At 39.3% G+C, this 27988-nt stretch overlaps 1 protein-coding gene and 1 long non-coding RNA gene across 4 annotated transcripts in view; one reads left to right on the plus strand and one right to left on the minus strand.

The window, feature by feature from the left end:
• GRIP1 (glutamate receptor interacting protein 1) overlaps nucleotides 1–27988 on the minus strand; it is a 304055-nt gene that overhangs the window by 245323 nt on the left and 30744 nt on the right. The window lies entirely within an intron of this gene.
• Nucleotides 14561–18641, plus strand: LOC135301320 (uncharacterized). The gene is made up of 3 exons (XR_010363072.1): nucleotides 14561–14831; nucleotides 16949–17424; nucleotides 17527–18641. It is a non-coding gene; the product is annotated as an uncharacterized LOC135301320 (long non-coding RNA).

Here is a 27988-nt window from a genome sequence, read left to right on the forward strand (position 1 = left end):
TTGCATGTTAAACAAGGAAAATAGATAAACTTAAGTTATTCTGATGAAAAAATATCAGTTAGGTCTTGAAAGTCTAGCTGTACGTTGTCTTAACAAGAAGCAAAGGTTTCCATGCCTCTTTCCAGCCAGCTTCCACAGAATTTACATGGACAAATGCCAGCCACAACAGGAAACTAAATCCCAGTTCTGAAGATGGCCACCAGAAACAACAAGCACTCCACAGAACACAGCATACTTCCTTCGCTCTAAAATAAAAAATATAAAGGTAAAAGATACTTTTACAGAGTTATGACCTGATATCTCCTTTGGACTTCAAAAGCATAAACTGGAAATTAAACTGATTTTTGTAAAATAAATATCTAAATCAATACATTGCAGTCCATTTGAGAAGACAGCTTTTCAAGTAATCTGTTGAGAAAATATTGCTGTTTTCATCCAGAAGACAAAGCTTCTGCTAATTAAAGCCCTGTTTTAATTAAAATAATAATAATAATAATAATAATAATAATAATAGTCCTGTGTCTATCGTTCTTATTTGTGTAATACAGCTACAGATATGTAACTCACAGGTGACTCTCCAAGCTCTGATCTCCTGTATTTCTCTAAAGCCACTGGCTGCAGCAGAGCCCATGAGCACAAGACACAGATTCCCAAAAACTGTTGTACACAATGCTTTGCTCAGCTTTAGCTACCCCTACCTTCAGCCAAAGTCAGCTTCTGAGAATTCCAAAGGTGAAAGTAATAAGACTGATTCTTTAACAGCACAGCTCATGTATGCGCTCCATTAGCTTTTCTGTGCTCCCACTGATTTTTGCAGGAAAATAAAACTAAGCATTGTTGGTCTGGCAAGACTACTTGTACACTAGTAGGGCTTGAGCACAAGCAAATCATCCTGACTCCCAAGCTCTTGAAGCAGGCAGATTACTTCAATCAATAACTTCACATGTCAAAATCTCTCTAAAACTGTGAAAATTATATAGGATGGCAGGTGTAAAACAGATTCTCTGTAAAACAGAGTCACCTCAAAGCAACACATTTCTTCAGCAATCTGAACTCACGGTTTGTACATAATAATTAACCATTGGTGTCCACAAATAATTTTACTTCTTGAACTCTAGCAACAGAGGAATCTGCTGATGAATGCTGTTGACAGTCTGTTTAGGAAGTGTGCCTCTTTGTACGGTAGGTTAATCCCACACCTCAGTCATTCATCCAGTGACCAGACTAATAATAAATGTAAAACTCTCAAGCAGTTTTATGTGATAACTGTTTCCACTCAGGCATGACTGCAAAACACTCACAAAAGCTATTCATCTTTCTCACTGTAACAGCAGCTGAATTATGGTATTTTTAGGTTCTCATGTGAAGCTTCGTGGATCCTTTTGGGGAAAAAAAAAAAAGGATATTCACAGGATTTGCTTTTTATTCTGTACTTTTAATTTTCCCATTCTTTCCTATATAATCTGTTTCTCCCTACTGAAATGAAAGGAGTCAACACAGTACAGACAGCTAATTCTCTTCAGATCATTAGCAACTGCAGCAGGAAACACACAGTAAAGATTATCCTAAAAAAAAAAAAAAAAAAAAAGAAAAAAAAAAGTGTCTGAGTGTCTGTATTGTACAGGAAAAAACTTTGGGGGACAACAGAGCACTTTCAGTCAAACTGTCTCAAGCATCTCTGAGATGTTGCTTTGATTGTCTACTCTTAACAGCCCTGTGCTTGGGGATCTTTAAAAATGGTTAAAGCAGAAGATACATGATTCCTCACTGTACACAATATTATTTGCTGAAATCTGTTGGCTTGAAACAGGACTGCTAAGGAAAAATAAACAAATGGAGAAATTCCCTTGATCAAACCTAAAGAAATCAGATGAAGCAGAGGACTGGCTGGCTTTGAGTTCAGCATTGTTCATTTGTTTTGGGGTTTTGTTGGGATTTGTGTTTGGTTTTGGGTTTTTTCTTCAGTTTCTTTGTTTTTGGGTTTTTTTTTCTTAAGAGAAAATTTGTCAACTCCCTACTTTAATTTCAGTCCACCAAGTTGATTATTCTTTTAGCAATGTACTTAAAGGACAACTGATTGGACAGGTCCTTCTATTAGGGTCAAAATCAGCATGAACTTTGGGGGAATTATTTAGTCACGTTCATAAAATGCAATTATAATGAGAGTAACTTTTCAGAGTAGCTCAGTGAAACAAAGCTGGTATGAATTTGACAGTCATGGCCTGTCTTTCAGGCTCAGCCTTCAGAAACAAACCCTCTTGGGACATTGGTGCTGTGTCTCCTAGCACTGCAGATGGCCCTGGGGACCATGGCTGCTCATCCACCCTTCAAGGCAAGAATATAAACCTGCAAAGGACAGATGTGATGCATCTGAGGCCTGACAGAGGTCTGGGACTGAACCACAGGCCACTTGTAAGGTCTTCACATTAAACTGATTCATTCCAGCTTTCACTATGATGGAATAAAATTCACTCTTCAGAAAACCTGTTTAGTATTGTCAAAAATTGTTTTGTCCCAAAAATGTAACTTTCCTTTCTTTTCCCTAAAACTTACTAAACCAGAGCCTATGAAAAAATAGATTTCTCTAAATCAGGTCTATGAGTAATTCACTGGCAATAACACCCTGCATGCTAAGTAGTAATCTGGCTTTATTTACACATATTTTTATTTAACGGGGTTGCCCAGGCTTAAATTTTATTGATGAGTGAAATTAAAACAGTAATTTGTACTTAGAACTAAGCAAAATGTAGCTTCACCAATTTGAAATGGACACTGCAAACTATTTTTACTTTCACAAATGATATTTAAACACACTTTATTTACTCTAGCTCACTTACAAAGGGCTGCTGTTTTAAATGTGAAGGTGTGTTTTAAAACAGCACATAATCCACTGAGAAGTAACACGGTATCTTTTTTCTTAGGAAAACTTCCTTTCACATAGAAATTGAAGAATTTTTTAAGTCTAATGAAATACCAGGTTCATTTCACCATTAGAGGAAACAGTCACTCTAAACAGAGCACCCAAGAGCAAAAGCAAAGCCACAATTAAAGACCACACATTTCATACAGAAGTATTCCTGACTGATAGCTTAGAGTTATAAAAAGTTGCCTAGCTGTATAGTAATACTACATTAGCAATGACATAAAGATTTTGTAACTGTATCTTCATTTTGTCAGACTGGAATGAGGAGTTTACAGCCCTCTGGGGCAACAGGGCAATAGATTTGTACCTGCCTGTCTCCAATTGCTTCTGATAAATGTTTTGTACAGACAGACCAGAGCTGATCCAAAATAAACATTATTTTAGTAGAGGATCCTCCAAGACATTTCTTTTCGTTTTCATTTGGGCAACAGCTGAAAATCTTCCAGTCTTGTAAATCACATCATTTTGCCAAAGACGTCTGGTTTTTTAATGATTAAGCATTTCATTATTATTTTGATCATCCTCAAAGACCATTACTGTAACCTGTAACAGCATCAAAAATATAAGTTTACATTTGGAAGACTTACAGCATTTTTTTTTGCTCACTCTCCAAAACACTGAAATCTACAGCTGTGAATTTCTTTCCTTTATAAACCTTTAAAAATATCTTCAAGAAAAATATATGCACATATATAAACCTATCATACCTGGTTTGTTTTGGTTTCACTGATGGTTTTACATAATCAGACAATCAGGATGCTGACAGTTTCTATTTTCAGTCTTGTCAGACTCCAGTGTGAAAAAAGGCATTTGAATTACTGATAACCAGTAGTGTCTTCTGACAAGCTAAATCCTAGTTCCCCAAAGACCATTCTTGTTTTTCCCAGTACAGTTACTAGAAAACATCATTACTTTGAAATGTGATGGCAGCCTACCCTCTGCTACTGAGTGCAGCACAAACTGGAATGCACAGAATAAACTATGTAAGTTTGACACAGAATGGTGCAAGCTGTGTTGTATGAGCATGTTTTCATCCTTAAGGAACACTGTAACAGGAATTGTGAAAAGAGAGGACAGCTTTAGGAAGCAGAGAAAAGAGCAAGACAGCAGTGCTGAACAGAGAAACCTGCAAGTCCATGCAGAGAACAGCTTTGTCCTTCACTCATCCCTGCATGGGGAACCAAGAGCTGGTTGTTCTTTAAGAAAAATTAAAATCCTGTTTCATCATTTTTGCCCTCTGCACAGTCAACAGTTATCTCCTATTCTCTGCAACTGGAATGTTTTTACTTTGATTGATAAAGCAGCACTCTGTTTTTGAGACAAAACTGAATGGATGTTGTGATTCACATTATCCACACAACTAACTTATCTGTAAGACTAAATTCTACATTAATTATTAGAACTAGTACAATTTAAATGAAAGCATTTAAACATTCCTGCTGCACAAATGCCGTTTGGTTTGCAATTATACTGTATCATCCAGAACTGCTCACCCTGACTTCCACATTTCACTTTGAATTTGCCAAGAGCATCCCAAAGCACGTAACTGGCCATGGAAGTCAATCTGCATAAAGTGACAAGGTGTCTAAAGCTGTGAAGTCTCCAAACACCCATGAGCTTATTGTATTATTTGAATAATACAAATATTATTCTTAGCCTGGGAGACCAGGGGAAAATATTTTTCTTATAATTAAATAAAAATTTTCCTTTCTATATAATGCGAAAAGGGTAGAAGAGAGAGACTAGCAAAGCACCAAAGTCACCCTGATTATACAAATCCATTTCACGCTAATTTTCTCAGACTGGCTGAGACTCACACAGAGCCAAACAGCCAACAGACTGAAAGCCCAACTAGATTACATGTGGACAGTGACTGTTCCTATTCCCCACAGGTTATGGAGAAAGGGTCGGCCCATTTTTAATTTTCGTGGGTGTGTACAGTTTACTCTCTGCTTTTCCATCAGTGCTAAAGACAACACAGGTGTCTGTCTGCCTTCCATTCTGAACCAAGACCCATCGTCCATACACATTCTGATTCCTTGTCACATTGTGAAAGCATCACAATTAGATGTTTGCTAACACTCTGCTTTTCCTGGGGATACTTGTCTGCTTTTCCTGGGGATACTTGTCAGCAGATGCAAGTAGAGCAAATATAAAATGGGAATACCTTCCAAAGTAAACAGAATGCCAGACTTTTCTGGGGATTTTTTTTTTCTAAAATGAAAAATTGTGCCAATTTTATTATATAAGCAGGTGCATTAGACTGTCCAGTAGTTAACTCTGATAACTCATGGGTTGATTCTGCAGAAATGTTAAAACCAAGCACTTTCACATCCTCATTTACAGAATAAAGACAGATGATAATTATTTTCAAAAAACATTGCTTCACCCTCTAGAGCAAGGTTTCCAGAAAGACACACAAGCAGTGATGCTGTGGTAAGGCTTCTTCAGCAAGAAATTAATTAGACCAGACTCTCTGAAGCCTGTTTAAAAGCCCAATAAAATAAACAGGACTCCTGCCATTTAATGGTAGAGGAATTTAACACAGGACTGGATTGGATCCCCACACTGTGGAGGTATAACACTTTTAAGAGTCTTGCTCCAGTAGGAGCAATCTGCAGCATTGCAGTGTGTGTCTAGGCTTCCAAAGCAGCACACAGGATGAGCCTGGAGACTCAGCATGGCAGTCGCAGGATCCAACAAGTGCCAGGTGAGCTGGGTACTCTGCCCACACTCAGGACAGCAAGACATACGAAATTGCTCCCATCCCTGGGCTAGGGTCCCTCTGCAGCCTTCAGTCCAACATCCACATGCACCTGGGCTCCAGAACTTCACATCCTTCCTGATTTCAGGTGCCCTAGTCTCTTTTGCAGGCTTGGAATAGTTTTTTTATCCTGTTAGGATTGCTTAAAATAAATCTTATAAATTTAAACACATTTTATTACACTTTATTATATTTAAATAATAAATATAATAAAGTGTAATACAATTTATTATATTTATTATTTAAATAATGTAAGACACAGATCAACCTCTGTTTCAGCAGTTCAGCACACCAGAAGAGGGCTGTGAACACCAAGGGAGGGAAGAAAAGAAGGAAGGTGGGAAGGTGAGACTGGAAGCAAAGCAAAACAGGCAAGATATTAGTCTTTCAGATCCCCTTTGAAAAACACCAAATTCATGGAGCCACAAAAAGAAAACACAAACCAATTTGTATCTTAGCAACAGGAGCACTCTGCTGAAAGAGGGAATACCTGAGACAGTTCCCGATGCTGTTTACACATTTCACCTAACTGCCACTTAAAATGAAATAAATGAAGCCCAGGCTTCTGGAAGCAGAGATTTTCTCCTCCAGAGGAATTCTCTAAAACACTGGATTTGAGGAGCTATGCTATTCCATATATATGCTTTCTCCTGCTCTACGAGTAAGTTTTTCCTGCACATCTTCACTAGCAGGAGATAACAATGACCCTATGGCAAGATCTCTTTTGTGAGTCCCTCATATTGACAAAGGCACTGAATCAAAGTTCATTCTTTCAAAACAAGCATTCCAATTGCTATAGTGTATACATATCTTACATAATCTGATCTATACAAAAATAAGGCCCTACCAACACCTAAGTTTTCAATGAAAAGAGGTACAGCTGTCATGTTTCATGATGAGACTGTAAGATACTGAGAAAATGAACCCAACTACCCCAAGCCCTGAAGAGACCAGCACAGGGCCAGCCACCACACAGCTCAGCTTGGTCACACAGGCTCTGGAAAGATTTTGATTAAACCCTCTGTAATCAAACCAGAGTCATTTCTGCAACATTTTCACTGAATTTCATATAGAACAATGAGATAAATATCAAGCTGCCCACTGACACTTCCATCCCTTTGCACTTCAGCATTTAACTTCCTACTTCAGAATTACTAGATTTTCGAGCTTGAATTAAAATGTAAAATATGTCTTAGAAATTATGATCGTTAAAGAGCTGGAGAAAACATACATTATAATAAGTCATTCCTTACATTAGAGTTTCAGAAACCTGTAATTTTTGCTGATGTTTTTGAAAGACACTCAATCATGATCACCTGTTTGCTGTCATGCATAAAATACCAACTGCAAGCTGAAAGTTAAGCATGAGCCAGATGTCTGACATACATCAATTTTACAGTTTGTTTCACAAATCATTTGCCTAAATTTATGTGCTTTAGGAAAAAAAACTTATGCATTTATTACAAAAGAAACATCTGTCCTGACTTTTATTATTATTCCGACACTACAACTGCTATTTGCATTTTTAAGGTAAGTAGGTGTCACTGTTCTTCTATATCTAAAAAGAAACAGGTTACATTAAGAACTCTGTGTTGGACTGCTTACATTGATTACAGAAAAGTAACCACAACAGGTACATACCACTTCATCCCTTCCCCCCTCCTCAACAACCAGAGAGGATTTCATTAGTTGTGTGTTTTGTGATAAATAAAAGCCAACCAACCACCAACAAAACATTAACAACGATAAATAATCCTCATGAATACTAAAAATGTGTGTTAGTCTGTGCATAATATCATTGCTATTTTATTTTTTTAAGTCCTAATTCCCTGAAATTCCCATCCCAAAAATCCAGCCAAGTATCAACAACACTTTCACAGTAATCAAGGGATCATGTCAAATTTGCTTAGCTTGGTACAAAACTTCAATTAGTGCACATATAACTGTTCTTGAGTCATCTTGAGTCCTGAGTGCTTGGTCTCTCTGGACAATGCTTTTGTTTTCTCTGGTGTGGTGGCTCCAAGTGTCAAAATTTAATTTTTTTTTTTTAAAAATTAGACTTAATAATTTTTAAAATCCAGAAATTTTTATACTGGGTCAGTTTATTCTTTTGACTCAATATAATTCTCCTTGAAGTCACATAGATTGTATTGAATTTTAATGAAAAAAGATTACTATGAAGTACTTTCATAATTCTATAATATTCTTTTAACAGAAGTCTCTTAATCTGATTGCTACAAAGCCATGATATCTCAACATTTCTATAGGTGATCAGTCAGAAAACCTTTGATTCTCTATGTGTGTCACCTATGAAACAAGAATTGTGGTGCACTGTTGAAAGCCTCATCATGTTTTGTGGTTTTTCTGCTTTATCTATTATAAGGAGGCCCTGACACTGAATTCATTTCATTAGAAACAGATAGATACAGAATATGGTTGTTACTTTCTTCATGCTCAAATTCTATCCAGTCACCACTGTGATATTCAGTAATGCATATTAATAAAAGAATTATTAAATTAGCTGTAAAAGAACATTATTTTCAAACAAGTACCAACATACAATATATTTCCATTAATAGATCATAATATGTCTTCTGCTAAAGTCATTTTAAAATGTACATAACTTCACAGCTGGGTCTTAAAAACCTGTTAACCTTTGCAGCCCTGTAGTACAACATAACCAGTTTTAGAGTTAGCTGCTGACACATTATTGGTTTTGACAAAGTCATGAAAGCTTATATTAAACTTCTATTAAAACTTACAGTTTATGACAGATTTGTCAGTTTTCATTTATTTCTAGTTTAGCTGTATCAAATTATCCCAATTTGAGACTTTATTATATGATTTCTACCAAGGGAAAACATATTATCTGGTAACAAATGTTGTAAACTTCTGTGATTCAGTTTAGAGAAAAAGTCATCCAACAGAATTTACTATCAGAGGCAAATATGCATACATACTTTACTCACTTTGAATGCCTTCATCCACTTAAAAAATTAATTTCCACATATTCTACATATATTTTATCCATTATGAAGTCAAGCACATTAATTTCCTTCTGTATTTTTTAGTGCATGATACAGATTTCCTTAGGTCAGAGATCTCATCTCCTATCAATTCTGTTTCACTTGCACTGCCACTAATGAGTATTACAAAATACTGAAGACCCTTCATAAAAAATTGCTAAAAAGAAAGCAATACAGCAAAACAAAATGGTGTAACCCAGCACTAGATAAGATTCACAAGACTTTCTTACATCCCCTGTCTGAAGGATGCCCATCTTCTTTTCAGCACAGATCTGAGATCAAATGCCTCACCTATCCAGACACCGATGACACTTTCTCAATTATTTTAGGAAAAATATGTGAAGGAGAGTAACAGAGATAACAAAACCTCTATATTCTAGCTTGTTGGTTTTGGTTTTTTTAAGACCACTATTGTTCATTTGCACCACACAGAGACAAAGCCTTTCTGCTCCTCCCTGAAAGACCTGTGCTGGCCCAACACACTGTGTCAGCAGTCCTTGGGGTGCTCACTGCCCCTAAGGGAGCATCAAGATGAAGGGGCAGCTCCTGGGCTGAGATGTTCAAATGCCCCCAGAGGAAGGGCAGGAAAGTCCCTTTTTCCAACCAGTCCACCTGGGAGTCCCTTTTCCCCCTCATGCACATGGAAGACTAAGAAGAAGGGGTAGCAAGGCAACATGAGCACAGGTGTGGTTTCAAACCAGAGGGTCTCTCTGGGCAGCAGAACAGCAGGAACCACCACAGGACCCAGTGGCATATGCAGGCAAAGTCCCCCTGCTCAGGCAGCACCAGCAGGGCCAGGAAGCAGTGGGGCTTTCTGGGGTCAGGAGGTCTGCTCAAAGAAAGGAAGCCCCCAAGCTTCCCTCTTCTACAGTAAAACCCTTTTAGCAAAGCACAAAAAGCAGCAGGAGGGAAATCTGACCCACAGTTGACCCAGAGACAGAGGGCACCAGCTGGGGATGAGGTGCAGAATGGTGAAAGTGGGGACAGCCACAGGCCAGACCTGGAGGTGTAGTTTTGCAGAGGTATCAGTTCTGGTTTTTTCCACCTTTTTTGTTCTTACACATCACAACACATACAAGTCTGCCAAAATGCTTAACTCAGGATTTTATGTCTACACCAGTGTACTGGGTTTGCATTCCCAGGTTTTGCTAGTAGCAGGGGACTACAGGGCTGGTGACTTCTGTGAGAAGCTGCCAGAAGCTTTCCCCATGTCTGACAGACACAATGACAGACGGCTCCAGGACAGATCCACTACTGGCCAAGGCCAAGCATGCCAATCAGAGATGGTGGTAATGATCCAGAATAAAGTATTCAAGAAGGAAAACAAAGTTAATGTGAAGAACAGCTCTACAGACAGCAAGGTCAGAGAAAAAGGACAGGCAAGAAGTGCTCCAGGTGCTGGAACCGATTCCTCTGCAGCCTGTGGTGCAGCCCATGGTGATGCAGCTGTGCCCTGCAGCCCATGGAAGACCATGCAGAGATCCACCTGCAGCATGTGAGGACACCCACACCAGAGCAGGTGAATTCCTAAGAGGAGACTGCAAACCCATGGGAGGCCTGTGCTGGAGCAAGCTCCTGGAAGGGACTTGTGAACTGATAGAGAGAAGAGCCCCACACTGGAGAAGTGTCTTGGTAGGACCTTTGACTCTTTTGGGGACTCACACCAGGGGAAGCTTTTTTAAAGAACTGCACTCCATGGGGGACCAACTCCAGACCAGTTCATGAAGAACTGTAGTCTGTGGGAATGACTGACATTTGAGAATTTCATGGAGAACTGTCTTTTGTGGGACAGACCCCGCTCTGAAGCAGGGGAAGGACTCCTCTCCCTGAACAGCGGCAGAAACAACCTGTACCGAACTGACCATAACCCCCATTCCATTCTACCTGTGCCACTGAGAGGGAGAAGGTGGAATCCTGGAAGGTCAGAGCAGCTGGAGGAAGGTGTTTTTAAGATTTGTTTAACTTCTCATTATTCTGCTTTGATTTGACTGGTAATAAATTAATTTCCCCAAGTTAAGTTTGCTTTGCCCATGACAGTAATTGATCACTTCCTGTCCTTACCTCAATTCACGAGCCTTTTGTTATATTTTCTATCCTCTGTCCACTTGCAGAGGGCAGAACAGAGGAGCTCTGGTGGGTACCTCACATCCTGCCAGAACCAAATCACCACAGCCAACAACCATTAATTTATCCTTGGAATTAAATTTTCAGCATCACACAAATACCGTGTCAATTACCCTCTTTAATCACATCACAGAATTACTATTTACATTTAAGCCTATTAAATTATGTTTCTCTTTTTTTGAGTGGAAAGGCATTAGGGGTTTTTGGTATTTCACCATTTCAAAGAGAAAGGAAAATACGCCTATGCCACAGAGTTACTCTGGCACATCATCTAAAGGTTCCCAGGCATTTTCAGATACTTCTCTAGTATGAACTACCAAGCCAAAGACTAAAAGGACCATCTTGGATGATACATGGATTTTTTTCATCAAAGCATTCAAGATTTCCCTCCCTGCAATCCTCAGAGAAGGTTCTGTAGTCTTGCCTACCCAACACAATGACAATTTAAATGCATATTTACCTCTTCCACATATGTGCATTGCAGTAAATTATTATAAGAAAGATTCACTGCTTCTAATATTCTGATTTGCCCAAATTAGTTATATGATCACCCCATTGACTTACTAGTAACTGTTTAGTTAACACACACCACCTCTGATTATGGTCATGAATTCAATCTTACACAAAGCAAAAAAAGTTAAATATGAAAGACTGGGCAGTTGCACTTATCTTATTACAAGCAAGAAAGAAAAATCTCACTGTAAGTAAGGTTTTCAACATAGTATTTGAATCTATTTCCAGCATTTTCTCTTGCAGTTTATGTTAATCTTTACTACTATACAGAGTTAGGAACTATGGTAAGGCCATCTGATGCTTCCTGACCATTAAGACAAAAAACAAATGCAGTCCTCCATAAAGCACGACTTAACAGGCCAGCACAGGCCTGCCTCAACAACACTGGAGTGTATGGATTTTCCTGTAAAGTTTAGGTGATAATTGAGAAAGTGACATTGGACATTATGTACTACCCTGCAGAAGAAAGAGGAGTCAAGTTGGGCACACTTTCCTATATGTGAAAATTTAACCTATTAAATGGCAAAAGAATGCCACTGAATTAAAAAAGGATCCATGAAGATATTAAGGGAAAAGAGGCAAGGTTTTTGAGGCAAAGACTAGCAAAAGGCCACTAAACAAAGGATCCTGGAAAACTAGGGTAAAATATTTAGCCCTTTACAACTTCCCACTCCTTATTTTAAATATATACCTAGCAAAGTGGCATAATTTACATTCAAAAAAGTGTTTGTGCAGATTAGACCTCAAGAGGGAAAAAACCAAATGAAAAACTAAAGCAAACACAAAAAACGCAACAAAAACCAACCAACCAAAACCCCCAAGCCAACAAAACACACGCAGAGGAAGAAATGGTGAGCTTAGACAAATGCATGGAAGATGACTAGATGTCTGTTAGCTTTAACAGATAATGGCTTGCCATGCAGACTCAGAAGCTGTAGCTCCTTTTCCCACATTTCTACTTTTTCCAAACATTTACAGTTTCAGTTACAGATCAAACTGCTATCTTGGCAGAACCGAAGGAAAATTTCAGGTGTTTTTATCTATTTAAAGAAAGCTGCTGAGCTGCAGTTCAGCAATGCAACTAATAGGGAAGAAGCTGGCTTTCCCCAAGGGCAGTGGATGTACAGCCGCAGGGATCAGTGTGTGGTGAAGCATCAGCAGCTCTGCCAGCCACAGCAAGAGAAACTCCTGACTCCATGTGTGAGTCTGTGTGAGCAGCAGTAAAGCACAACGGAAGAGCAGGGAATATCTGCTGTGCCAGGATGTCATAAAAACAAGCAGTGGCTTTGTGAAATAGATGCTTCTTTTCATCCATTTTAAATTTACAGGGAAACACTTTCTTTTAATTCAAAATAATCTTGAACATAGCCCAAGTTCTTCCTAACGGAAAATTAGACTAAGAGAAAACTAACTTTTGCTTAAAAAAAACCAAAAATACTGAACAAAACCTTATGTCTCTACTAGAAACACCAAATGGTGTCATTGTGTTCTCATGCTTGACCAGAGATACAGCCTTAAAGAACTGAATAAACTCACACTCCACCATGTTGCAGTAGCTAATTAAGTTTTAGCTTCCATTTAATTTCTGTTCAGCTTAATTGCTCAAAGGGAACATCCAGAGAAAGCCATTCTATAAAAATCCTAAATATTTTGTTTTATTGTTGTCTGTACTTTTTGCTACCTTTGATTCTATGACAATATCCCTAACTCCTAGATCTGACAGCAAATCAGCAAAATGTTAACAATATTACCTTCTTTTTTCCAAAGAGAACATCAGACAGGATATTAAAACACATTTAATCCCCAAATATGTAATTATCATGTATTTAATATACAACATACAGAAATAATACTAATAAAAAGCATCAAAGCAGAATTTAATGGTAATTTATGCCATGCTGCAGAATGCTCTCACACTCTCCCATGCCTCTTCTCTGGGTACCTGATGAGAAAACAAGCATTGCTCATTATTCCCAGCACACTGTGAACCACCATTAGCTCATCTGAATGCAATACTGAGAAGCTCCACTTCTCCTTGAAATTATGTCACTTCACAAAAGCTTTCTAAAAGTGGTTCTGCTACAAGACCATCAAACCAAACACTGAGATCCATGGATGTATCTCCAACCCAACTGACCTGAAAGACAAGACAGGGTGGGCTTTTGCCTCGACACTAACTATCCTTAAACTGCTTTGAATTTCCCAAATTCCTTCACCAAATTAAGTTACAGTTTTACAAACATAACCACAATTTTATTTTTGAGGTACTAGAGTCTACAAAAAAGAATTTTAAAGAAAATTTCTTATGCTTCTATGTATTTAAACTCGTATGATCAACAATTTCAAAATCCTGCATGGCTTAGTCTGAGACCATGGCTGGTGGAAATAATGAAAACAGGGATTTTGCAGGTGAACTACTCAAAACAACTGGCTTAATTTTCTCAGACAGCTCTAGCAGTTCTGTAAGTGTTATCTCCACACACTAAACACTCTTTAGGAGGGGTGCAGGAGCGCACACATGCTTTACAGGGACCAGTGTGTGAGCTTTATAGGAAGCCAAAGCGCACATGGCTCCAGCAAGAGGTTACAAAATTCCATCCTTGGTTGAGGGGGCAGCCAAGCACACAGTCCTGCAAAGCCAAGTCAAATGATAAACCAGTTTTCTGCAACCCAAAAGGAAAATGAAGTTTGAAGCAGGTCAAACATCCCTAAAATGTCTTTACCACAAATGCATTATTTAGATGACAACTAAACTAATGTGCACAAACAAGTGTGTCATCCAAAGTGTCGGCAAGAAATACCGAACAAATGAAATCACAGACCCCCCAAACCCACATCACAGTTCAGTGTATTGCCTCTGATGGGATTATGAGGAGAGTTATTCCTTGTGAAAGAGAACAGAAATGCTCAAGGGACAGATATGGACGGACAGTAAACGAGAGACGGGCAGCCACTTTAGGCCCTTCCTTTTGCTGAGGTTTTGCAGTGGAGGGCTGGTCCACCCAAACAAGCATGGCAGACACAAGGACCACACTCCGCTGCCCGCCAGGCCCCGAGCCCCACGCAGGCCGCGGGCGCAGCCAGCCCCGAGCACGGCGCACAGCACCCCGCGGGCTGAGCTCCAGGCAGCCCGGGACAGAGCACACAGCCTACACAAGCGCCAGGAGGCCGCTGTTCCACATCAGCGCCGCAGACCTGCTCTGCGGCCTCAGCTTCCTCCCCCCGTTGTTATGGCATGGACAGGAACAGCTTCACTGCTGCACAGCCAATCGCTTTAAAAGACAGGAATAGTTCCCAAATGACACAGGACATTGTCCTTAGGCAAACTAGGAGCAATTTTCCCATGTTCTCATTCAGGCACTGTCCTTTCAATAAGCAGCCTGGCTTTTTCCAGTGTTTAAAAAGTCATGGCCTAAATATCTGCATGCAGCTGCTACAGCATCAACTGTTCCAGCTCTGCCTCTCAAGTGCTGCTGCCTGAGTAAGTATTGATAGCCTTCACCCACAAAGCAGTGATGCATACTCATAAAACCTAGTGCAACTAGCTAACATCACTAATACACTTCAACTTCACACCATACCCTCCTTGCACCAGCATTCTTATAGGTCAATAAATGCTAAGCTTGATACCCCAATACTGCTAGGGTGACATTACTCGACAAGAAGATAGGGCCACATCTGGTGTAAAATATATTTTCCTTGTATTTGTCCTCTGCAGTCCATAAACACATTTTGCTCCCCTTCAACTACAGTTTCTATTTGACTGTTAACGTAAGTTTCCAGAAGCTGACTTCACGTCCCAAGAGATGAAAACTGCTTTACCTTCAAGAAAGAAAGCAAAAACAAGTAAGGCTGACTTGCCCAACAGGCATAAAAGGTCAAAATAAAGTGTCATATACTAACAGCAGTCTCTATCCAAAAAGCGAGGTTTCCTATGGCATCTTGTCCACACTATCAAAGCAAACACGGACCTTAAGTATCTCAGGGCACAGGCAGTCTAAACTACATTAATGCTATAGCTACAAAGAGTAGCTCTGCAACAGAGTGTGATCTGCAACCTACTATACGGCCATTACCCTGGGACACGTCCACACTTGGGCATCTATTTATTGCACCATAGCCACCATACCACAAGGCTACAGGAAGCACCCACCAAGGGACAGCATACTCTACCAGAAAAAAGTGAATAGCAGCATGAGCTTGGAAATTAATCATGACTTATCAATCTGCATGCTGCAACTCTTACTCTGCGAGGCAGTGGGATTGGAACAAAATGATCTTTAAGGTCTCTCCCAAATCCTTAACATTCTATCATTCTATGATATGCAGATAGTAACCACAAAAATTAGGTTTCTTGGTTGTTTTGGGGGAGGTTGGGAGGTGTGGCTCTATGTCACAAAATATAAGTAAGAAGACAGCTGTATGGAAAATAAGCAATTTATATTTGGCCCTTAGTACCAAAGTAGAAAGCATAATTCTTGTGATTACTGAACTGAGCAAATCAGGACACTGAGCATATTGTAGAGGATAAATATACATGAAATCAATTTTTTTTTGTCTGTCTGTCTCTCTGTTTTTACAAAACAACTTCCACTAGGGAAGCACATTTGTTGTGGCTGACTACTTTTAGTTGATGAAAGGAAGGTTATGTCATTTTCTATCAGACTATCAGACAGAGAACAGAAACATTACAGGAAGACTTTCTCTCCTTCTGAAGCTTCAGTTACATAGATCTTCAAGGCTTCCACCCTAGCCTCTTTCTGAAGCTTTCAAAATTCTGCTACCAGATATGATGTCTGCATCCAGCATTAGGATTTACATCTGATGGTAAAGTATAGACAAAACTCTCAAATACACGCTAGCTACAGAAATATGTTTAAAGGTTGCCTATTTTTTACCCTCATATACAAGGTCATTCCCACTGGTAGTGTCAGGTAACTGTCTATTCTAGACCAGCAATTAAACTATTAAAAAAGGATGAAATCACACATACTTAGGAAGCAAAACTCTCATGTTAGGGACAATTCTTCACTACACATGAGTTAGGATCTCAAAGTACTATGAAGTTTTCCTGTCATTCTGGAATTAATTGAATTACTCAATTTAAGAACTTCATGTAAAAACTTTTTTTTAAAAAAATTATCCATATGGTTTACAAAGGAATTCAGCTTATTTTATCACATTATCTGCCCACACACTCTCTAAGCCTGTTGTCTGATTCTAGTTTAATTATATGAGGGACAAAAACCCTTCAAAATAATTATGCTTTCATAAATTTAACAACAATCAGCTGCTGGGAAGTGTCAGTACCTGCAGCCTCCACAGAGTAATGGAGGAGCTGCAACACAACCCGTTAAGTGCTGGCAGCATCTGACTGCCAGACAGTCACTGGCTGCTGCACCTGCCAGCTCTCATAAAGGGACAGGTTTCAGGATGCAGCTGGGAGAAGAGTTTTTGCCCTATTCTGGACAGGAGTTTGGCAGGGGAAGAAAGGGGCCAGAACAGTTAATGTGCTGACAATTAATGAAGTCAGGCTTCATTAGTTTTTATGCTCAGCGACCCAACTGCTATACCTCATGATTGTTATTTGCTTTTCAGAATCACAGAATGGGTCAGATTGGAAGGGACCACAGTAGATCATCTGGTCCAACCTCCCTGCTCGGGCAGGGTCATCCTAGAGCACAAGGCACAGGACTGTGTCCAGACAGCTCTTAAGTATCTGCCTCAAGAGAAACTCCACAACCCCTCTGGGCACCCTGTTCCAGTGGATAGTCACCAGCACAGTCAGGAAGCTCTTCCTCATGGGCAGGTGGAACTTCCTGTGTATCAGTCTCTGCCCGTTGCCTCTTGTCCTATTGGTGGGATGTCCTATCACTGAGAAGAGCCAGGATCCATCCTCTTTACACCCTCCCTTCAAATGTTTGTAAACATTGATCAGGCCCATTCTCAGTCATGTCAGAAGAAGAACAGGCCCAGCTTCCCCAGCCCTTCCTTGTAAGAGAGATGCTCTCATCCCTTGCTTTTTTATTCAGGAGCCCATTAGCCATGACAAGACAGCAACACTGAAACAGGAGGTCAGTAAGTCCTACCACAAAAATTCTGACATGCTTAAAATCTCATCCTCTGCTGAATAATGGAGTGATGAGATTGACACAAGTTTTTTTTTCTTCCTCCAGTGCTTCCAGCAGCTGGCAGAATAGAGCACACTGGAAATCTGCCAGAAGCAAAGCCAGGATTTATTTGATGGTGTTAAGATGTTCATATATAAAAGACGTGAAGAAGAGAGAGATGAAACTTAGGCAGTGGAGAAAGGAGGGGAACCATACATAATAAAGAACAGCCACATTAAATTTTCAGGTCAAAATTTCTGGGTGCACAACAAATTTGTGCTTTTAGAATGCTCAGAAACTATGTATATAAAAATTGAATAAAAGGTGTAAAGACACACAGTAACTATGTATTCCTTTTCCTGGGGAAAAAATTTTTTTTTGCACAAAGTGTTTACTTCTGTAGTTCAGAAACATCTTCGGTACCTCAATCAGGAAACATAGTCTGTGAAGTAAAAACAAATGTTTGAAAATTTTTAAAATTATACAAAAGTATCCAAGATCATCACTGCTTCTGGAGAGGGATCTATGATACCATGACTATTTGTCCTTAAGTACTGAGACAGTAAAAGTGACAAGCCTTGTGCTCAGGACAGCACCAAGGAAAGGAAGTTATCCCATTTAATCTGAACCACAAAAACATTTCCAGCCAGGGTTTTTGTACTGCAGCCTATTTATCTTCATCTTAATCTAGACATGTCAATAGATTTTTCCATCATTTTAGAAGATTTCATTACTCTGAAACTGTAAGGAAAAAAAGGCATTCCAGCACCTGGAGAACAATACCCAGCTCTGCATGGGCCAGCAAAATCCACTCCTCAAAGATACAAACTGAGGATGAAAGGAATCAGACAGAAAAGCTGCCAGACTTAGTAGTAGAAATAGGTGATTTATCAGAAGCTGAGAACTAGAGAAGAAAAAAAATTTAAAATTAAAGTAAAATAAAATAAAATATTAAAGGAAATCAGCAAGCACTTTCTAAGAGCTCACTCAGACTGATGGTACTGCTAAGATTTGCAGGAAACCAAATGTTTTGAGGAAATCATGGCAATACATATTCAACTATACAAATCAGTTTTCTCAATCTATTATTGCTTTGCTGTGCATGCTGTGAGCTCTGAAAGCAGACATATTTATTTATTTAAGAGAAATGGTGTGGGTTTGCCTAATTTGCATGTTCCACAGGCAACAGAAGAACATAAGTACCAAACTCTGCTGAGTCAGCCAGAATACCAGTACTAGAGACCAAGCACAAGGCTTCTCTGACCTGCTAGAACCACACTGATCTGTCAGGTTTTCCACTGGTTTTCCTGGTGCAGGGGCAGTGGAGAGGGGGAGCAGCCTTTCCTTCCCACTGAGCCCAGGGTAGCAGGATCTCTAATGCGCTCTCCTCTACCGGTGATTTCTGAGATTTTGGTAACAGTCCCCACAAAATCACCACTTCCCTTCAACCTAACTGTAAAATCAGGACAAAAGAGCTCCATGGCCTTAAAACTGAACTTAAAACTGAACTGCTACAAAAACCACCTCCAGAAAAAAACCTGCTTTTCTTTCTTTTTTAAGCCAAGGTTTGTGACAAAATGTACATTAGATCAGTAGCAAATGTGTCAAATAAAGAAGAAAAATTGCACACACAGTACTACTGCAACTGGGACAAAATATGGCAGGGGTCTTCTTCATAATATGTATTTTTTCATTTAAAATATCCAGAGGATATCCAGATCTGTAACAGGACACATGTTTAACCAAATAATAAACTTGCAAAATACTCAATTAATTTTCATTCTTCTTGGTTTTCATCACAGGAGTTTCCCACAAAAAGAAGCATGTATGGCCTTATTTTCTGAAGTGGCAAATTTTACCAAAGAAAGCTTCAAGAATACCAGTAGGTGGCACTTGAAAAAGCAAGCAAAAACCAAAGCTGAAGCATTAATTGATGAACAAAATAAAACTATATTTTAAAATTTTTCATTTGACATACAAATCTTTTATTTTTAAAACAAACATTTAAATAGCCTGTAAAGAAAAATAAGCTTCTATTTTAGTGTTTACTACAAAATTAGGGATTACAGTTACTAATTCTAACTCTAAATGAGACTTGATATTGCTAGTTTATCTAAACAGATACCCAAAGACAAACATTCCATCATCCAAAAGATGGAAACTATATAGCCAAAAAGGAATGAAACATATATGGTAATTATACTGGTTAGTAATTATCCTGGATCACCTATAAAAGACAGAGGGGAAAGTGTGGTAGCGGCAGGAAGAGGAGGCTGGGGTGAGTGTGAAGCTGCTCGTGCAGGTGTCCAGCACGAGAGGGACTTTAGACAGACTTTATAAACAGAGTGCACCAAGAGACACCACTGGAAACTTCTCCCTGAGGAAGAAAGCTCTTGTATTCTGCCTGTCTTTTAAGCATCATACACATCACTGCTTATCTTTCAAAAGTTTCCATGATGTAAATTGTAATATTTTTTAAGAGACTGTGTAATTTTCCAGTCTATAATTTTTTTCAGCAAAAACCCTAACAATCTTGGGGGGGAAATAGTTGGGTTTTATTCAATAAATCCTATAAAGCAAACACATTACATTTTAGCTTCCAAGTATGTATGTAAAAAGCAGAAGCTACTTTGCAAGTGAATCAAACACAAACCCATCTACTACAGTGAAACACCATGTTATATTTAATTTAGACTGGGGTTATTATTTCTAAGTGAACTATTAATCAACAGTAGCATTTAGAAAGCTGTTTTTACCAGTGCATTCAAGAGGAGAAGCAGTCTAAGTTTCCAGGTAACTACCCCTCTCTCAAGGAATTCTAAGTTATTTAATCAATAACTCTAAAGAGCAAATTAAATCTATCAGGCACAGTGTGATAAGGCAAGTATTGACTCAAAAGTTTTAAGAAAGCCGATTATTTCTCACATTCAATTATAAACAGCAACACCATATACATAGATCACATGACAAATGTGCAGGAAAATCTAGTCCTGTAATTAAGCAGAAGACTAATTATTTATAAAAAGCATTTGCTCATTTACTAGATACAATCCAAACTTCATGGTCCATGAAGCATGACAGTATTCAATTGAATATGCAGGCAATAAAACTTCAAGTCCTGCCTGAATTCCAACTGACACAGGGCCACCTCAATATTAAAAGTATATATATAGAATGTAAACAGATAATTCAAATGCATAGACAATAATGAAAGATTTGTCATTCCAAGTAAATCTTGGAATTCCTACTTCTTACACTTGACTCTATCTTAAAAGTGCAATAATTTGCAGAGTTAGACTGTGATTAAGTATATTTTACATCAATTACATAAGGCAAACCAGATCACTAATAGACACTGTACTCAGTGATTACACATTCCTGCCCTCCTTGTGCTCCACACCAACCATGCTGGCTGGCTGCAGCTGACCTGCTCCCATGCACCACGCTAAAGAGCCAAGGTTTTCATTCCTGTGGCATTGCTGCACCCCTGTAGGACAATGTCCCACCCCTCTGTCCCTCCAGGGAGGCATTTGCAGCTCAGCCAGGACTGGGATGGAAGGCCATAGGACAGGGTTTATAAAAGCAACAGCCTTGGGGGAATGGCAGCAGGGTGGTGGCAGTGGATTTTTTTTTCCTTTGGGATTCAGGATGAAAGAGGGGGTAAGGGCATGGGGGAGGGATAATAAGCAGGAAGACCAAGGGGGATTGATATTATATGGAGAGTATGGAAAAAAATGTTGCTAAGAGAGCTTCCCAGGACACCAGACAGAACTGAGCCGGCTCTCCTCAGGAAGGCTTCCTCCTTTTGGGACAACCAAATTTCCCCTTAACTTCATAGCACAAATTTTGTTTTCCTTATAAAGCGACAGGATTGCACATCTGCGACTGGTGCTTAGAGGCAGAGCTCGGTTAAAGTTGTGTGATGCCACAGGCAAACTGTTCTGCATCCCTCAGAGGACACCCTGCACTGCAAACCATAACTCAGAGAATTAATGGCCCTCTTAGTTTCTCTGCTTGACAAGAGAGGCGCTGAGCTGCAGCAGGATGTAAGGCTGCAGCGTGCTGCCCTCCCAGCACAGCCCCAAAGCACGGCTGGGGAAAACGGAGGCCACAGCCCTTGGCTATGAAGGTACCAAACAAGCCCCCCCCACAATCAGTCCTAGGTTTCCACATTATGAAATACACAGCAAATCTGTTCAATTCTTCAGAACTTAAATCTTTAAGTTATTTTCAAAATTAAATTTGTCTTTAAATCCCTGCAGCCATGCAGACAACTTCAGAGCAGCTAAACTTATCTAGTTTTCACATTCAAGTTTTAAAATGTCCAGTCCAGGTTATAATTTTAAACCTGAAAACTCTTTACATCATTAATTACAATAACCTTTTACCGTTTCTGCCAAATTCAGGTTCCCCTAAAAATTTCTGCATCCTATGAGCTCAGAGTTGTAACATTTTAGAGATCAGCTTTTACTGTAGCTAGAAACACCCCCTGACCACTGCCTGAGAGCAGTGTCTCTCCTTGGCTCAGCAGCTTCCTGGCAAAGGCTCCATCTCAGGCGACGTTTCTGCAGTGCACCTCGGCCAATACGGACTCTGCTGCAGCCATGCCCCACAGGACAGGACTCTTCCTGCATGACACACAATCACAGGGGAAGGGAAAGAATAAAGAGATTTCCCTCTTCAGAAGGAAGGATTATTGTGCAAAGAAAAAAAAAAGGTTAAAATATTTCAATGCTGTTATTTTTCTAATAAAGATAAACTAACAACTAAAACACTGCTCTACTGCATGCAGAATGCAGTAGGGTGTCCATTTAATTCTTTAACTCCCACCAGCAGAGTCATGAAAGACAGTTTTGGGCTGGAAACAAGGCTGGTCCTGCAGTGTTGCCATGACTGCAAGAGGAGAAAAGCTGCAGGGGACCAAGGAAGAAATTCCCCCTGAGGGTCTAAAAGCATGATGGAGACTCAAATCCCTCCTTCTGTCCCACACTGTGTCCACTGTATCAAGCATTATTGACCATGGAGGCAACCTGGGAAGAGATGCAGGGATGCTGGGACAATCCAAGCTGCACTCAAACTGACACGTTCCTACAGTCAAAACAGATGCAACAGGGAGAGAACTACTATAACATTAAGATTTGTCTTAGACATTTCAGAGTCAAAAATATCATACGGTTGACACGGGCTACCTTTTATTGTAAATGTAAGTAGTACAAAAGTTTTCAGGACTTAATGACACATAAAAGTACTGATTTCACTTTATGAATCATTCTATCTGACAGCACAGTAAGCGCCAGAAAGCAAGATTTAGTACTCGTGATAAACTATTTGGTATTTATATAGATACACATAAGGCAAGGAAAAATATCTCAAGGGAAATCTGCACCAAATTGTAAACCACAAGAGGGACATGGAGATTAAAATTCTGGAGGCATTGTGTATTAAACGAGCAGTCTACTATTCAAAAAAAAATCAATTGAAGCAAATTCAGTACTTCTACAATTATTATAGCACAATAACTGTCATTTTGAAGGATGAAGGTTGGTTATTTCAAAGGTTTCTATACAGCACGTCCCTGCCTATTTGAAATGTGGTATTTTTAAACTGCAGTATCAGCCAGCCAAATAAATGTATCAGACACCTTCGAGCAATGCACTTAAATGAGAGAATATTCATAAAGGATTTAGAAAGACATCTCAATTCACTGACCTAAATATTACAAAGCAAATCACCAGAATGTCTTCTACATGCAACCGTGTTGGAAAATTTCAATTACTTCTTATCTTATAATTAAACTACTGGCTTAATACTTTGTATTTCTATGGTACCTTTCACCCAGGGAGCTTAACGTGCTTTACAAACATTATCAGCTTTTACAGTTAGCTGGCTTTTGTGATGAGACACTACATTGCAGACTTCCAGTTTGAGGTTTTATGTTAATTACATACAAGCAAAAGAGGGATCTTGAGTCATACCAGGTAACACAAAGTTCATCCAAATAAACTGAGTTACTGTGAATTCATTAATGAGATAGTCAACTCAGAAAAGTAAGGAGGAAGAGCACACCACAAAACATACCTTTTTTGGATATTTTGCTGCATCACTGCTGCCATTTTTAAATAGTATTTCTACAGACCTGAAATGATTTTTAAATCTTTTTAAAATTCCATACTAAATAAAACTGAAGAAATTGACACATCACTTTGTAAGATATGAAGACATGGATGGCTTTGGGAAACAACAAATTTCATGAGTGGACTCTTGGATGGATTAGAAATTGGTTGGAGAGTCATATCCAGAGGGTAATGGTCAATGCCTCAGAATCTCAGTGGGCAAGTGGTGCTTCTCAGTGTTAACCAGTGTTATTTAATACCTTCATTAATGACACAGACAAAGGGATTAAGTGCACCCTCAGAATATTTGCAGACAGCACTGAGCTGAGTGGTGCAGCCGACACACCTGAAGGACAGGATGCCATCCAGAGGGACCTGGACAAGTTTGAGAAATGGGCCTGAGGGAATCTCATGAGGCTTAACAAGGCCAAGTGCAAGGCACTGCACCAAGGCTGCCCAGCAGGGCCAGGGAAGGGATTCTGCCCCTCTGCTCTGCTCTGGTGAGAACTCCCTACTGGAGAGCTGCATCCAGCTCTGGGCTCCCCAGCACAGGAAGGACATGGACATGTTGGAGAGAGTCCAGAGGAGGCCGCCAACATGATCAGAGGGATGGAGCACCTCTCCTGTGAGGGAAGGCTGAGAGAGTTTGGATTGTTGAGCCTGAAAAAGACAAGGTTTTGGAATCACCTAAATGTGGCCTTCCAGTACCTGAAAGGAGCCCACAAGAAAGATGGAGAAAGAAAAGTCATAACAGCATGTAGTAACACGACAAGGAAGGATGGTTTGAACCTGAAAAGGATTCTATTAAGTATTAGGAAGACATTCTTCAGTGTGAGGGTGATGAAGCATGGGAACAGGTAGCCCAGAGAAGCTGTGGATGCCCAATTCCTAGAAGCGTCCAAGCCCAAGTTAGAGAGGGCTTGGAGCAACCTGGTCTAGCAGAAAGCATCCCAGCCCATGGCAGGTGGAGGGAACTGGATGATCTTCAAGGTCCCTTCCAATCCAAGCCATTCTATGATTCTATGATTTCAACATTACACACCAATACTTCTTTACTGCGTATATTGAATCAGCTTTTTAAGGCTTCATTGCTCCAATAACACTGTTAATATCCATTATTAAACCAAATATAAATATATATACACCAAAATATAAATCACCCTTAAATCACTTTGCCTACAAGTGCTTAAAATGTTAGAAAGTTTGCCACACTGCAGCAAGCCACAGAACTCTTTAAATTTCATCTAAAACAACCTGCAGCAATAGGTACCACTACTTCCACTTCTTGTGCTCAGGCCGTGAAGGATAGAACGTAAGTATAGAAGTCAAAGCTCAGCACTATTAAGGACATAAAATATTTAAACCAACATTTTAAAGTAATAAAAAATATATACATACAACTCACTGCTGTAAAATGAAGCATCCTTACAGGACAAAATGAAAATAGTTTATAAAATTACAGATTCAGAAAAAAGCAGAGAATGAATGGTTAAGTACCAAGTGCAGACTTTCTACAACAGTACAACCTCAATGTCCACATGAGGCATAGAGTTCAACTTACCTGTGTCCTGATTAGAAGGGGAAAAATATCTTTTAGTGTCCAGCAAGCCACATATTCTACAGATACCACATACTTTTTACTGAAAAACTACTTAAGCAGTTGTTTACAGAGCTTTCAATATTTTATTAGGACCATTTCTTTTCTTGTTCCACCTGGAAAGCACAGCACTTCATTCTGCTTTATGTTCAATACTTACCATGATTCATGAGAAAAGAAAATTACAGCTAATACTTTTAAAAGCTTTTAGAATATTCTAAAACAACTTTTCTGAATACAAAAAGAAAGCTGCAGTATTTCATATTCAAGACATAGACTCTTTCAAGTACAGTCAAATACTCCATATCCCAGCAGAAAAGAAATATTACCTTTCATGAGATATAAAACTATAACCTTTTGCCATTTAAGACCATAAGATACAAGACTCCACACCAGAAAAATCAAAAACCAAAAAAACACACACCCAAAAAACCAACCAACCAAACAAACAAAAAAAACAACCAAAAGTCCACATACAAGGTCTAACCAAGAAAAAAAATCCTAGTGGAGGAATTGATTTTGGAAAAAGATTTCACAATCTGTGGTGAAGAACATTTCCCTTTTAGATTGACATTACAAAGATAATACAAAAGAATGAAGGCATACAGAGACAGAAAAACAAGCAGCATTCAAAGCTGCATGACAAATAAATATACAGCAAGTAATTCTGCAAGTCAATATACAGATCTTTTTCTGCTTCACTTTCCTTCCTTCCCATCTGCATTCCACTGTCATTAAATCGCATCATGGCACTTCTGCTGTACCTGACAAAGCAAGTACACAAGGATGCTAAAGGGACTGTAGTGACTTTTTTGGACACATCCACAGTACTACAGCTACTGCTCCAAAAAGCAATCAATTCCCAGTATACCCCTGCATCATCCACTCCCTCCATTTACAAGACCTGAAAAGATGCGACACTTCCTTATACCAACAAAACATTTCATTTTTTGTAATCTATTTATTTGAAGAATTAGTGAGCTTTAACAATGCTGAGGTCATTATTATGGTTTTGAATAAGAGCAGGTTAAAAAATCAGGTATTTGCAGTCTACCTGAAACCTTATGACTACAAAACCTCTTCTTATGATCTACAAACATTTTACATGAACCAATTATGATGTGCGTATGCTGAACTAATTCATGTGGAACTATGCGGGAAAACACAGATATTAAAACAGGTAAAAGCAGAGCTGGCACCAGCCACCACAAAGCAGTCCCTGCCTGGTTTAAGGGAACTGAAAAAGAACAACAGATTTGAGAGAGACTCCTAGGGAAAACAGAAAAAGAACAAGCACAATGGCAAACTCCAGCCTTCTCACTTTGACATGCTTTGTCCCTATGGCTAAAGATCACACCACACTTCAAAAGAGCAAAGCAAATCCAAGCAAGCTATTCTGCATTACCATGCTCATTCCTGCTGACAAGTCCTTGGGAGGGCAGCACGCACGGTGCTGAGCCCCACAGGGCTGCCAGGTAGGCAGAGGACCCGGGCTCCCATATCCACTGCCTCTGCCTCCTGCCGCAGCAAAGATGTCACCAGGCAGGAGGGTGGGCAATGATGTGCTCAAAGCAAGAGAAGGGGCAGCCATGTAGCACAGCAGGCAGACTGTGCCATTTTAAACTATTTCATATCTGCTGACTTCTGTTTCTCATGCTACTATAACTGAAGGTCAGGCAATTTTTTTTTCTTGTGGTTAGGTCAAACACATCATCAAAAAACTTCAAGTAGTTTACATTAAATCCCTTAAATTGCACTGCTGCAAATGATGAGGTTATATGTGGCCTGAAGCAATCATTTAAAAAAAATTCTTTTTCAGGTCGAGTGGAAATATATGACTCATTAAGCCAGGGCAAAATCAGTTATGGCCTGGAGATGAAACTTCCCTTTTGTCTGAATAAAACTGACATTTCTGTTCCACACTACAGGTTCAACAAACAAAAGTTAATTAATTTAGGACAGCAATTCTTTTAATGCTTTTGGCAATATCTTAAACCAGTGAATACAAACGTAAGTATTTATGATGTTCTGAAGCCTCAGAAGAGTGTGGCAGCTGAGCAATTCAGGACACTAAAAGCAATGCCAATAGCTGGGTCACGGTCTATACAGTATTCAGGTTCTTATACCATCACTCATTTGCTAAATGCCATTTGCATCTAGGTATTTCTTTTTTTCCAGCTAAGTGATTCATACTGCTGCTTGCTTCCTTAAATTGTTACTGCTGGAAGGATCAGTTAAATTTTTAAGTGATGCTCATTTTTTACTCGCAAATTATACCAGTATGTTTATAACCTCAAATCACCACATGCATTTCATATGCACACATATGAAAGAGACAGAGAGAGATAATACAGTAGAAAAACAATAATGTGTCGTAACATTTACCAGTCGTTTGCTAGAATCAGTTCCTGATGAGATGAGTGGACTAATTTCCCCAGAGACAGATCATACTGCATTCTGCATGACTGCAGGCTTACTGCCCTGCAAACGGCTCCTCCACCAAGCCTGGAGATGTGAAATAATACCTCAAGCTCTAAGCTTGTAACAAGTGTTTGTGTTCAGTAAAAGTAGTCAGCATCACTGTGGTTAATTCTATGCAAAATACTTCTTAAATGAGATGCATGAAATTTAGCATATAGCTGTCTTTAACATTCCAGTAACCCCTTCAACATTTAGTGAAAGGGTAGTCTGATTTTGTTTTTTCCAGTAATGGAGTCAGATGAAAGTCTGGGTTTACAATTCAGTCATGCTCTACCACGCCAAATACTTGCGCTTAATGCTCCACCCTCCTACGAGCTCCCAAGTTGAAGTTACATAG

The sequence above is a fragment of the Passer domesticus genome, chromosome 5 (assembly GCF_036417665.1).
Source record: "Passer domesticus isolate bPasDom1 chromosome 5, bPasDom1.hap1, whole genome shotgun sequence".
Taxonomy (NCBI): Eukaryota; Metazoa; Chordata; class Aves; order Passeriformes; family Passeridae; genus Passer; species Passer domesticus.